Genomic DNA, 11,063 nt, shown 5'->3' with positions numbered 1-11,063 from the left:
CACAATATTTAAATAAAAAGTAAAAGAAAAAACCTGGGAATCAAAATCTTGATTTTCCCTTCAGTTTACAATAATAAGGCTGATGACATTTGGGACACATCAATTGTATATAGTTGTGTGAAAAATCTCTCTATTTGGACAGAAGTTATAGAAGACTGCTGCAAAATGTGCCCATGTCCAAACCTTTTGAGCCACATGGCAAAAATTAATTTTAGTTGAGTTTTGTTACTTAGGCCTTTTGGCTGGAATTAGTTATTTCCATGGAACCCGCAGGTTGCCATATCAATCCTAATGAAAATATTCAGAGGAAATCACCTCTCTTTCTCTTTTGGGAAATACTGTATTTGTCTTTCTGTCCCTCTATTTGTGTGTGCACTGGAGGCATGAATGACAAGCAGATACGAAGTTTGACAATATCAGTCCAACCTCACCATATCCTTTCCAAATAAAAAGACACCTGAGCTGAAGCAAGGGACACAAAAGCCTACAGTTTTGCTCTTGGATTGTAATAAGATTCTTTGTTCCTTGGGCTGGAAATCTCACTGACTTACTGGTAGTGCCTTTCACATTTTACAGAAACAGGCAAGCAAGTCTGAAAGAACTTAGTTGAGGAGGAAGCGAGTACGGTATCTATTTCCCTTCTGACCACAGGATTTCTTCATAAGCCTACAAAGGGATTTGTAGTAACATATTTTATTTCTTGGTGAGATCATTTATATAGGAAAACATCCTGAAAGAGGCAGAAAACAGCTCAGAACATGCTAGGCTTAGGTAACCTGAGCAATATATGTGCATCTAATAAGCCAAGGGAAATCAAATGAGATCAAGAACACCAAACAGAAACAAAACCGAAACAGAATCGTGCTGCTGACAAAACAACAATTAAAAGCAAAATCTATTTTAATTGGTAAATCTGAATAGCTTTTTTTCCCCCTGAGTTTTTTCTATTCTTGCTTTATAAGTTTGTGTGGGTGATGTACCTGCTGGATCAGGATTACAATGAGGCAACTGATGACTCTTCTGCTTTCTCCTCATTTTTGCGCTTCTAGTTACAAATCATAAAACAGTACAAAAAGCACCATCAGTGTTTCAGCATTCATGAAGTTTTGGTTTTTTCTCCTTCTCTTTTGATAATAATTAACATCAATATTCTGCAACTTCACTTGAAGATTAGAATATCTTACCAACATTAACTGAAATTTGGTACGTTCTGTGGATGATGGATGAAACTATTTAAATAGCCACATAATTTAGGAACCTAAATTCCATAGAAAGTCTGTGAGAATTACCTCCTGCTTTGTCACCTGAACTGTTTTTTTTCAGCCTGAACAGACTATACAAAGTGCTGATGTAACTGGCTCCATTCTTATATCCTTCTTTCATCATTTCAGCTTATGGCTAGTCCTAACAGGTTTTTTTCCATCAGCTTCAACTGCTGGTCTAATGGCTAAGGTACTATTTTGTTTTTCAATTTCAAGCTTTTCATGTATCTGACAATGATTTCCATCAATATATCTTCTAAGTGAGTTTTGCTAGCATCCCATCCCATTGCCGTTGTGTTGAAAATGATGGCCTTTGACTTTTCAGAAAAGCTGTAATTTTGCTTTTTTTTAATGCCTCACTCTATCCTATCATCTTCACAAAAAGGCACATTTAACCTCCATTGTGTGCTGCATGCCTAGTTTAGTGCAGATACCAGAATGACATTCATTGGCCCTTGACCAGCAATTACCTGGCTCCTTTATATTGTGCTGGGCAACAGATAATCTGATATCGAGAAATATGTCTACCTCACACATCTGTGTACAGAGCTTTAAAAAAAAAAAAAAACCACCAAAAAACACACCTAAAGGATGGAACATTGCCTGAGGCTCAGAAAAGCTGTATTCTTCTCTCAGTCCTTGTCCTAAAGTGAATATCTAGCATAGAATAGCTAGTCACCAGAACCAGACACAGTCTCACCTTTGTTTCTCAGTGAAGAAATAAAGTTTTCAGAGCAGTGACCCTGAACTGTACCACAATCTTAGGCGTGCTGCTGTCTGTCCTACAGATTATATTCTGAATCTCCAGATATTTCCTGCAACAGCTTTTTTAATACACTTTTCATAAAAATACATTTCTGGAATCATAAAATTGCACAAAATGTTCTACTTTCCTTCAGAAAGGAAACAGCATTTCATGTCCCTATAGTTGCAGAGAAAATCCTGAAAACCTGACCCAGGTGTAACCTTCAAAGCTAAGATGTTGGAAGACAACACAAAACTAAAATGTTTTTATCACTGTTTAAAAAAAACCCAAACTTTAAAATACTTAGATAATCACACAATACTTTTGAGACATGACTCATGACTGCTTGTGGTTAGCAAAGCAGTAGAAGCCCTGAATACTAAGGCAGAGATGCCGGAGTGTCTCAGAGCGACGAGAGGCCTTGCCCTCAAAACACACTGCCAAATTGTCAGCCAGATCTTTCACCCAAAGTCTCTTCTGAGCTAAACCCATTAAAAAGCAAATAAATCCAAAACTACTCAGTTTTTCCATTAACCCCTTCTGTAGACTCTGGTAAATGAAACCAAAAACCCTCATAGCTCAAGATAAGAGAGGTAACGTGATTAAAATGTTTTTTCTGTCACAGCCTCTCTCAACTGGGTCTTCATCATGTTTTTTTTCCAGATTGTGCTGCTTGGAAAATCTCAATCATAAGCAACACACTGCTGCTAAACTCTCTCAAGGAGAGACAGGGATACAATTTTCTTTTCTTCTCTTCTTGTGACGCTGTACTATAACAACAATAATATTCATTCCTTTAGCATAATTACAATAAACTGCTGTGCTGTGGCATTTAGTCAACTGCGGCAGACTTTTATTGCCTCATGTACAACAAACCCTCTGAGACTACAGCTTAAAGCACATACACAGCTTAGCTTTTATACTCTCACTCAGAAGGAAAATATAAAGGTGTACCAGCAACTGATCCAGACATAGCTATACTCACGCAGATACATTACAGACACCGGACTTGCATTGCAAATGCTAGTTTCAGTGGAATGAACTGCATGAAACAGATTAATCATATAATGGGATTTCCTTTTCATGGAAATTGGGAATATGGAATGGAAAACAAGTTGCGTAAGTGTCCAGTCATGTGAAATAACCATTCAATTATCCCTCATGAGCTGTCTTTCTTATCGTGCACCTACTACAAGTATATTTTTTCTGGGTGCTCTCAAAAGCCTGTATTTCACACAGCCGGATAAATACAAAAAAGTAGATGCTTGATTTTTCTCTGACTTATGAACACAAATCAGGAGTAACTCTAATTAGATCAGTGGAGTTACAACACTCCTGAAATTCAGAGAAAAAATATAATGCTTTTGATCCTAAAGTACCAGGGCAAAACAAATTTGCTGGTAACACGCATGCTTTCAGCGTGCCAAGCTCTGGGGGGAAGCTTTTCAGTTATAGGACAGCAATGTAACTCTGCTTCGAGGCAATGGCTGGGGCATCACAGAGAAGACGAGGAAAGAAAAAAAAACCAACCGTACACGACAATATTAGTCATATTGATAAATATACCATTAGAAAGTACTCAAATACTCAGTTATTGAGTCCAAATTATGAGTTTATATGGGATACACTGATGTTAGCAATAGGTTAAGCAGGCCTAATAGACTTCTAGATTTCCCTGATCTTCAGCTTTTAGTTAGTGCTCTGCTCTGAGGCTAAGTGAAAATCTCACTGGTTCATTTGGGCCATGTATCAGGCTCAAAGATTTTAAAAAGTGGAAACAAGAGGAAATCAAGCACACTGATATCCTTTCCATCAGCAGTGCTTGCAAAACTGTTTTTAGCATTGCATTTTGGATTTGCTCTGTGGAAACATGGCAGCTCACTGCTGACAACTAGACTTGGTGCTGATGTTCCTTCCCACCTCGCTCTTCCCTAAGCCATTCTCATGATCGGTCTTATAGGAGAGAAGGAAATAATCTTCAGAGGCTTCCTTCCCCTCAGGGGAAAGGATGGCCTTCTTCAGTAATATGCTGCAGGATTTAGGTTCAACTTTTAGCTTTAACATCAACCTCCCGCCTGACTGTGGGTCACAATCTAAAAATATTCATGTACTTAAAAAAGCTGCTTGGCATCTTGTGGATTTTTTCAAATTTGTCTAAGAAGTTTAAATTCCATATTACCAGGATGATTTCTGAGAAATCTATTAGCTACCTACCTATAAGCACATATAACATTTTGGAAAATCTGACCTTCTTTATATCAGTTCCTCCTATGCAGACTGAAGAGAAGCATATTTCCTTAATCCCTGTAGGGATATTGTGAGAATAATCATAAATATGCAAGAACTGCTCAAATTCTGCAGTCATAGAGGTGGCATTACTACTGGATGGAGACAATCAGACAGATCAAAAAGCTATCTGCAGATAAAATATGTAGATAATGACTCAGAGCAAAGTATATAATTAAGTCATGTAATTATTGAGATGCAAAATAAAACAGACTACATGCTATTAAATATATCAGGTGTAAAGAATATTTGTGAAATTAAAGCCACAAGCTCAGTGCTTGAAAACCCATGCTGAATTCTGCTGGAAACTGGGACATACGATCCAGCATGGTCCATAACACAGACAAGCCCCCAAGCTCCATCCCTGATTTTTGTCAGGGTAAGGAACATGAGCCAAGGTTCTCTGGTGGATTCAGTGGAAGTACCTCTTCCCCTGATACCTCCCACACTGTCCCTCTACTGATGTACAGTCTCCACAGATTTTATAGTGATTCTCTCTTAACAGAACACAGGTACCCCGCATGTAGAACAGGAAAAGCTGGTCACTGCCAAAAAATTTTAAAAAAGGGGGGGGAAGGGAAGGGGGAGAAAGAAAAGGATAATAAATCTGTAAATTTATAGTGCAATTTTACCCTAGTAATAAGAGTGCACAACTATGACAAGTAAGGCTGCTTTTGACAAACAAATTTATCACCACTAGCTTCTCTTCTACTGCTTTCAATAAGAAAGGCCAAAATAAGTATGATTTAAAAATACTATCAGCTGACTGAAATACTCAGTAGATTTGGTGTATTACAATAAAATTGGTCTCTAAGTGTTGGACTAAAAAAAAAGGATTGGATATGGACCTAAATCTGCTGCTTGATGCTGCTCCACAGTTATGCCTCAATATTTATTGTAAACCAGTGGAAGACTGTCTTTGGATCTTAATTTGCATATTCATAAGGTTGTCATACAGCTTGAAAGGATTTTTTTCTTACTTTGTTATAACACTTTAAATATTAGGGGTTTTTTTAGTGCACAGTTTATGCAAATCCCACTTCGAGCAATATGGCTTTCACTGATGTTGAGTTTATAATTCTGCTGCAGTCTGGCCTGTTGATTTAGGGAAAGACAGTGCCTTGGGTAAAATCACTCTGTTGGAAAATCCAACAGCAGGCACACAGATCGAGCTCTGTAAGGAGGATGTAAACACAGGGCAAGAGACAGATGAATTGGCTCCATGCAGAAATTCCAAGCTCCTTAACATAGTATCTGTTTCCAAAAGTAATCTGAATATGCTGTGATATTTCTTTGAGCCTTTTCCATCCCATCTGCAGTTTGTGATGTTCGTGCCTTGTGTGATTATGGCAAAAGACCTGCATCAAACCTCTGAACCTCCAAGTGTGGAACAGATAATGTTCCTTGGAGGAACAGCAAAGCTAAGTGAAGTAGGTGAAAAAAAGTTAACTGAAGAAACCTGAGTAACACCATATGCTTTAGGTTCCATGTCCAGAAAAACACCAAATACAAATGGAAACCGTATTATATTACCAGCTATGTCAGTCTGCCATCAGGATGCCCTTTAACATGATACTCTTTCTTTCTCTCTCTCTCTCTCTCCTGGAAAGGTTTGAATTACTTACGGAGATTTAACAAAGAGAAGCAGGACGCGCCTGGTGATCAGCGCCGTGAGACAACAAACCTTCGCTCTACTCCCAGCTCCTCCGCTGACATGCAGGGTGCTGTCAAGCATGCCAGTCCCCTCCTTATGCCTCTCTTTCTGCTCCTGCCCTCTGTCACTACTGTTTATTTGAATGGCAGAGTCTCTGGAGCATAGGCTGTTTTTTACTGTGTGTCTGTACAGTGTGTAGTATAATCATAATAATTGATCAAAGACAGTGAAACTACATTTGCTAAAAGGAAAACCTGAGATCTTGAAGAACATGACTTGACAGTAACCCAAGTCTGCTGGAGAGCAGAAAGCAGAACTGGCCAAGGTTAATGCAACAATCCCCTGCCAGGGTTCCGAGCAGGATTTGATTTGGGACATTCAGTACTAATGCCATGGGTTTCTACTTGCTGAGTTAAAGGAGTTAGTCCATTAACAGGTTGCAGCAGTAAACTCTATTTATTTCATGACTAATAAATCCATGCTCACTATAATATTGCAGTGTTACACCTTTATTAATCCTTTTTTTTTTTTTTTCCCAAATCCTGTACAAGGAAGAGAATTAAGGCTCCCACTTTACACAAAGAAAAATTCACATTGTCCCATGCTTCCTAACTAGCAATATCCCTTCCAAAAAGGGGGAGACAGGACATATGTGGGCTTACAGTGACAGAGGCACCATCCAATATAATGTCTTTCTAAGAAACAGGGCAGAAGGCAGTAATTGACTTTTCGGTCACTGTAAACAGTTTGGGCAAACATGATCTTGATGCAATTGATGTTACTGTCTAATGAGACTGATGCTGCAATCCAGCTGTCTCCGCTTCCTTATTATGTGGGAACACAGAGATAACCAGACAGCTGGATCACATACACATCACGTCTCCGTTTTCCAGACCATATTCAAGAGCATACAACTGACAATAGCTTTCCTCCAGTGCAGTGAGAAACCAGATGGCTTCAAGAGACCCAGTTTGCCTCCAAGGTGGCATATGGAATATTAATTAATAATACATTAATAGACCTTTCCCCACTTAAAAGTTTAATCTGTTTGTTAGCAGAGCTGTTTGTGCCAAGGAAGTGCTACAAAATAATAGTTGCATTCAAACAGCCATGTCATCTCTTCAGAGACATCCTTCACAGGCCCTTGAGAAAATCACATCAGAAGGAGCCTGAAGACACAAGAAAAATCACAAAGGCTGGGGCTCTTTTGTTCTTTTTTTCTTTCTTTTTTCTTTTTTTTTTTTTCTCTCTCTTAAGCAGTAGCCATTTGGAAACTTCAGAGAAGTGGAGGCCAGAGAGGAGGGACAGATATTATAAAGCAGGAAAAGTTGTTAGCCTTCAATTTAACTGCAATCAACAAGGTGCAACAAGAAAAATAATTTGTCTGAGGAGCGTACAGTCTTTGCAGGCCAGTGTGCATAGTGGTTCAAAGTTTACCTACCACCATAGTGATCAGTGGCTAATAAAGTTTGCTAGAGGTAGCTTTATAGAGCATGCCTATGGGCTCCAAGTCATTTTTATTGAAACTTACAGTGGGGGTGGGAGGGGAGCAAATGCATGAAGTTGAACAATTTGAACTGGATTTTTCCAGTATTATTAACCAGCATTTTTTTCCTCCATCAGATTATCACTCCTCTGTTTTTGTCAGTTAAGACACTATTGGGTGTGCATTTTCCTCAGCCTCTTTCCTAGGATCTGACCTCCTTATTATGAGCTTGGATAAACAGCTTTAATTCAGTGTCAGCTTCATCTACTGAATTAAACTGGCCCCCGAAAAATCCTATTACTGTTGTGAGGGGTGGTGAATAAATGCGTATCTTGACTGATCATGTATTAATCCTGCTATCCACTTTGGGCCTGAAAGGAAATGTCTGTTCAGTTGCCTAGCAATATCACTGAATGCGAGTCTTAGCATTTTGAAAAGAGTCAATTGCTAAATAAACCCCCAGAACCTCATTTCCATGCTTTTTTCCCCCAAGCTCTATATTCTCTAAATACGATACAAATAACCAGCAGATATGAGATTATGAAATGAGACAATGGTGACAGCCCCTATTTTATACGCTGAATGCCTCAGTCATCAGATGCAGACCTCACACCTACTGAGGCAGATTTCACGTCAAAGAAAAGCAAGAAAAGAACAGGGAAAGGCTGCCAAAGTGTAGTAAAGAATGACATATTATCTTATAAAATGTCAGATACTGGTGCCCCTTTTTCAAGTCCATTTTCTGTAGTGGACCTGTGCCTATTTGCAACCAGCTGAGGAGTTGGCCCAGTGAGTCTGGACCTCTGGGTTCAATTCCTGGCTTTGTGCTAAATTATCATGGTGATGTGGCACAAACTGCTTAAAGGCAGATGAGTCTTTTCCACGAAAGATATTCTCCTTCCTAAAAAACTGCAGGTAAAGAAATAACAATTAGAAGTGTTTCTTGATATGTATTATAATCATTTAAAATTGTTCACAGAACTTCCCCCAGGAGAGGATTTGACTTTGGCCCAGACAGCACATCTGGCAGAAGAGCACCGTGCAAAAGGTGTCTCGTGGGCAGTGGCTAGGAAGAAGCAATAATTCCATTTTCTGTCAAGAATTGAGTGTGTTCTGTTAAATGTCAAGTGTTTTCGTAAACAGCTGGAGAGATAAAGCCACAGAAATTCTTGTTTATCAATCTGCAGCCTCTTATCCTGTATTGGGATGTAATTTGGTTCAGTCACGTGGCTCAGAATATTAATCGTATTTTTAGATTAGTTTAGGCCATTTTATGATACCTTTTTGTGCAGGAAATCTGGGAGGAAACCCTTGAGATCTATTCTTTAAGGTTTTTCTATTTATTGTGTGTCACTCTACTCTGGAGAGCTTCCTCAGGATTCACCCAAAATCTGAACAGTATCAAAATACGTATAAGAGACACTCATAATGTCCTCCTCCATGACCTTTTGCAAAAACAAGCAGCCCTCTAAGCAGAGATTTCTAGAGCAAGCAATGCCATGAAATCCTTTGGGATACATATTATCACAGATCTAATTGCTATAGAAGTTATTCATCTTTTCTGATCATGGTTTGTAGCAGAAAAAAGACTGACAGGCTGATGTGCTGCTACCTTTCAGCTACAAATTCCTTCATATCACAATCAGTTTTCCCTTCATTAGTACCTGGATGTAGTTTGAAAGAATCTGAGAAAGAAATTAAAGGAAAAGTAAATAATAAAATGTTATTGAATGTTGCATTCCTGTACTATCTTTGGATTCAGACTTCTAACTGCGTTAGATACTAGCTGGATTTTTAAGAAAATGAGGTTTTTTTTTTTAATTGATGATCCTGCCACTGGATAACATTATCCCTCTTCTAAGTATCATCCTGTTCAGCATCACACTGATCCCATCCTCGGCTCTTCACTTTCAGACTATTCTTGATCCAGTTGCAACCCTCAGGTAGCACATCTCTTTCCTCTGGAACAAATCTTTATAGCACTCTAAAAAAAAAGTGGTGTCCAGAAATGGGAAGAACTGTCAAAGTTTTCAAGTCATGGAATTACGAAAACTGCAGAGGAGCTTTAAAAACATTTGAAAGCATTTTTAAATTTGGAAAATCTTGTATGGGTATTTTGCTTATTTAAAAAGAAATGTTCAGAGTTTTTGGATTATGGTCTAACAGCACGTATGTGGAGTAACATTAGAAAGCCTTTTCTCTCTCAGACAGAGGCACACCTACTCTTGGATAAAACAGCTGAAAAGATTCAAACAGAAAATAAGGCACCACTTTTTTTTTTTTTTTTTAAACTCTATGGATAATTAAATATTGAAATAGTTGGTGCATCCATCATCACTAGACAGCTCATGACTGAGATCAGATCCCTTCTAAAACCGTAAATTAAACCCAAAAATAGCAAGGTGAAATTCTGTACTTTACATTAAACAGAAAAGCTAACAAGATGTTCATAACAAGCTATCTTAAATCTTAAAATGCATGAATTTAAAATCTCTGAATGCTTTCAGATGCTTCCATTTGCAAAGAATGCTGTACTGCACTTTCCTTTCCTGCTGTATTAGTAGAGTTCCAAGAAAAAAAACCTAAGCAACCACTTATTCTCTCAAGATTTCAGATTAGTCAAAGAGATGTTATGGATTTTTACAAAGTTTTGCCAATTTTTAAAGTAGTAAATACCTTACCAGCCCTGTCAATATTTCTGACAGTTAAAGTAATAGCAACACTTTGTGGATCTCTATTTCTAATCTGCTCTTTATTGCAGTAAAGATTGCATCTGATTGTGTCTTTGTATATTCTCTACTCTAGTACTTTTTAACACATTTTTTCTTGATAACTGAGATTTTCCCAAATTATTAGAGGTGTATCTTATCTAAAATGGAGACCACTATTATGCCAGGTACTATACCTAATAAGAGAGAATCACCTCCTCAAATAATTTGAACTCTAAATAGATAAAGAAAGTAGATTCACTGTTACTGAATAAACAGAAACATGTATACAGCTTTGTGTGAAATAATAAAAATCTCCAATTCCTCTAAATAGATCTCTGGATAGTAAAATATCCTGCTAATTCTAAGTGCACACATTCTTTATAAAGTATTAGTGATCACAGCACAGAATAACTGCTCTATCTTGCGTTTCATTACGATGAAATGTTTCATATTTGCCTTTCATTTTGTGTATATATGCACAAAATCCAGTGTAACACCAGGCATTTAAGAGCTGGATTCTGCACAGATTCTAGAGCCTAGCCAACAAATCGCTGATTGATCTGTACTGGAAATGCTTTATTACAGAAATCAAAATGAAGAACAAAATGTTAAATCCTGATACTTAAGATTACTTTTCTTTCTTCTATGCTCGAGACAAGAAAGTAAAAGGCCTTCCTGGAGGGAAAGGAAAGAGAAGGGAATACAGCTCTGTTTTATCCAAAGATTTTAATCAGTGACATGTCTGTCTTTTTTTTTCATGATCAGTTATTCATGAGAGAGAATAACCAAGATTTCAATATTTCCATAGGTAGTAAAAGCATTGTATAATTCCTCAGCTCTATACTATAGTGAATAAATAGGCCTTAATCTCATCTCAAATTCAGTAATGTTTTGATGCCCTCTTTCTTTTTTTTTGGGG

Source organism: Dromaius novaehollandiae, chromosome 26 (assembly GCF_036370855.1).
Source record: "Dromaius novaehollandiae isolate bDroNov1 chromosome 26, bDroNov1.hap1, whole genome shotgun sequence".
NCBI lineage: Eukaryota > Metazoa > Chordata > Aves > Casuariiformes > Dromaiidae > Dromaius > Dromaius novaehollandiae.
The sequence above is the reverse complement of the archived record's forward strand: the minus strand, read 5'-3'. Positions refer to the sequence as shown.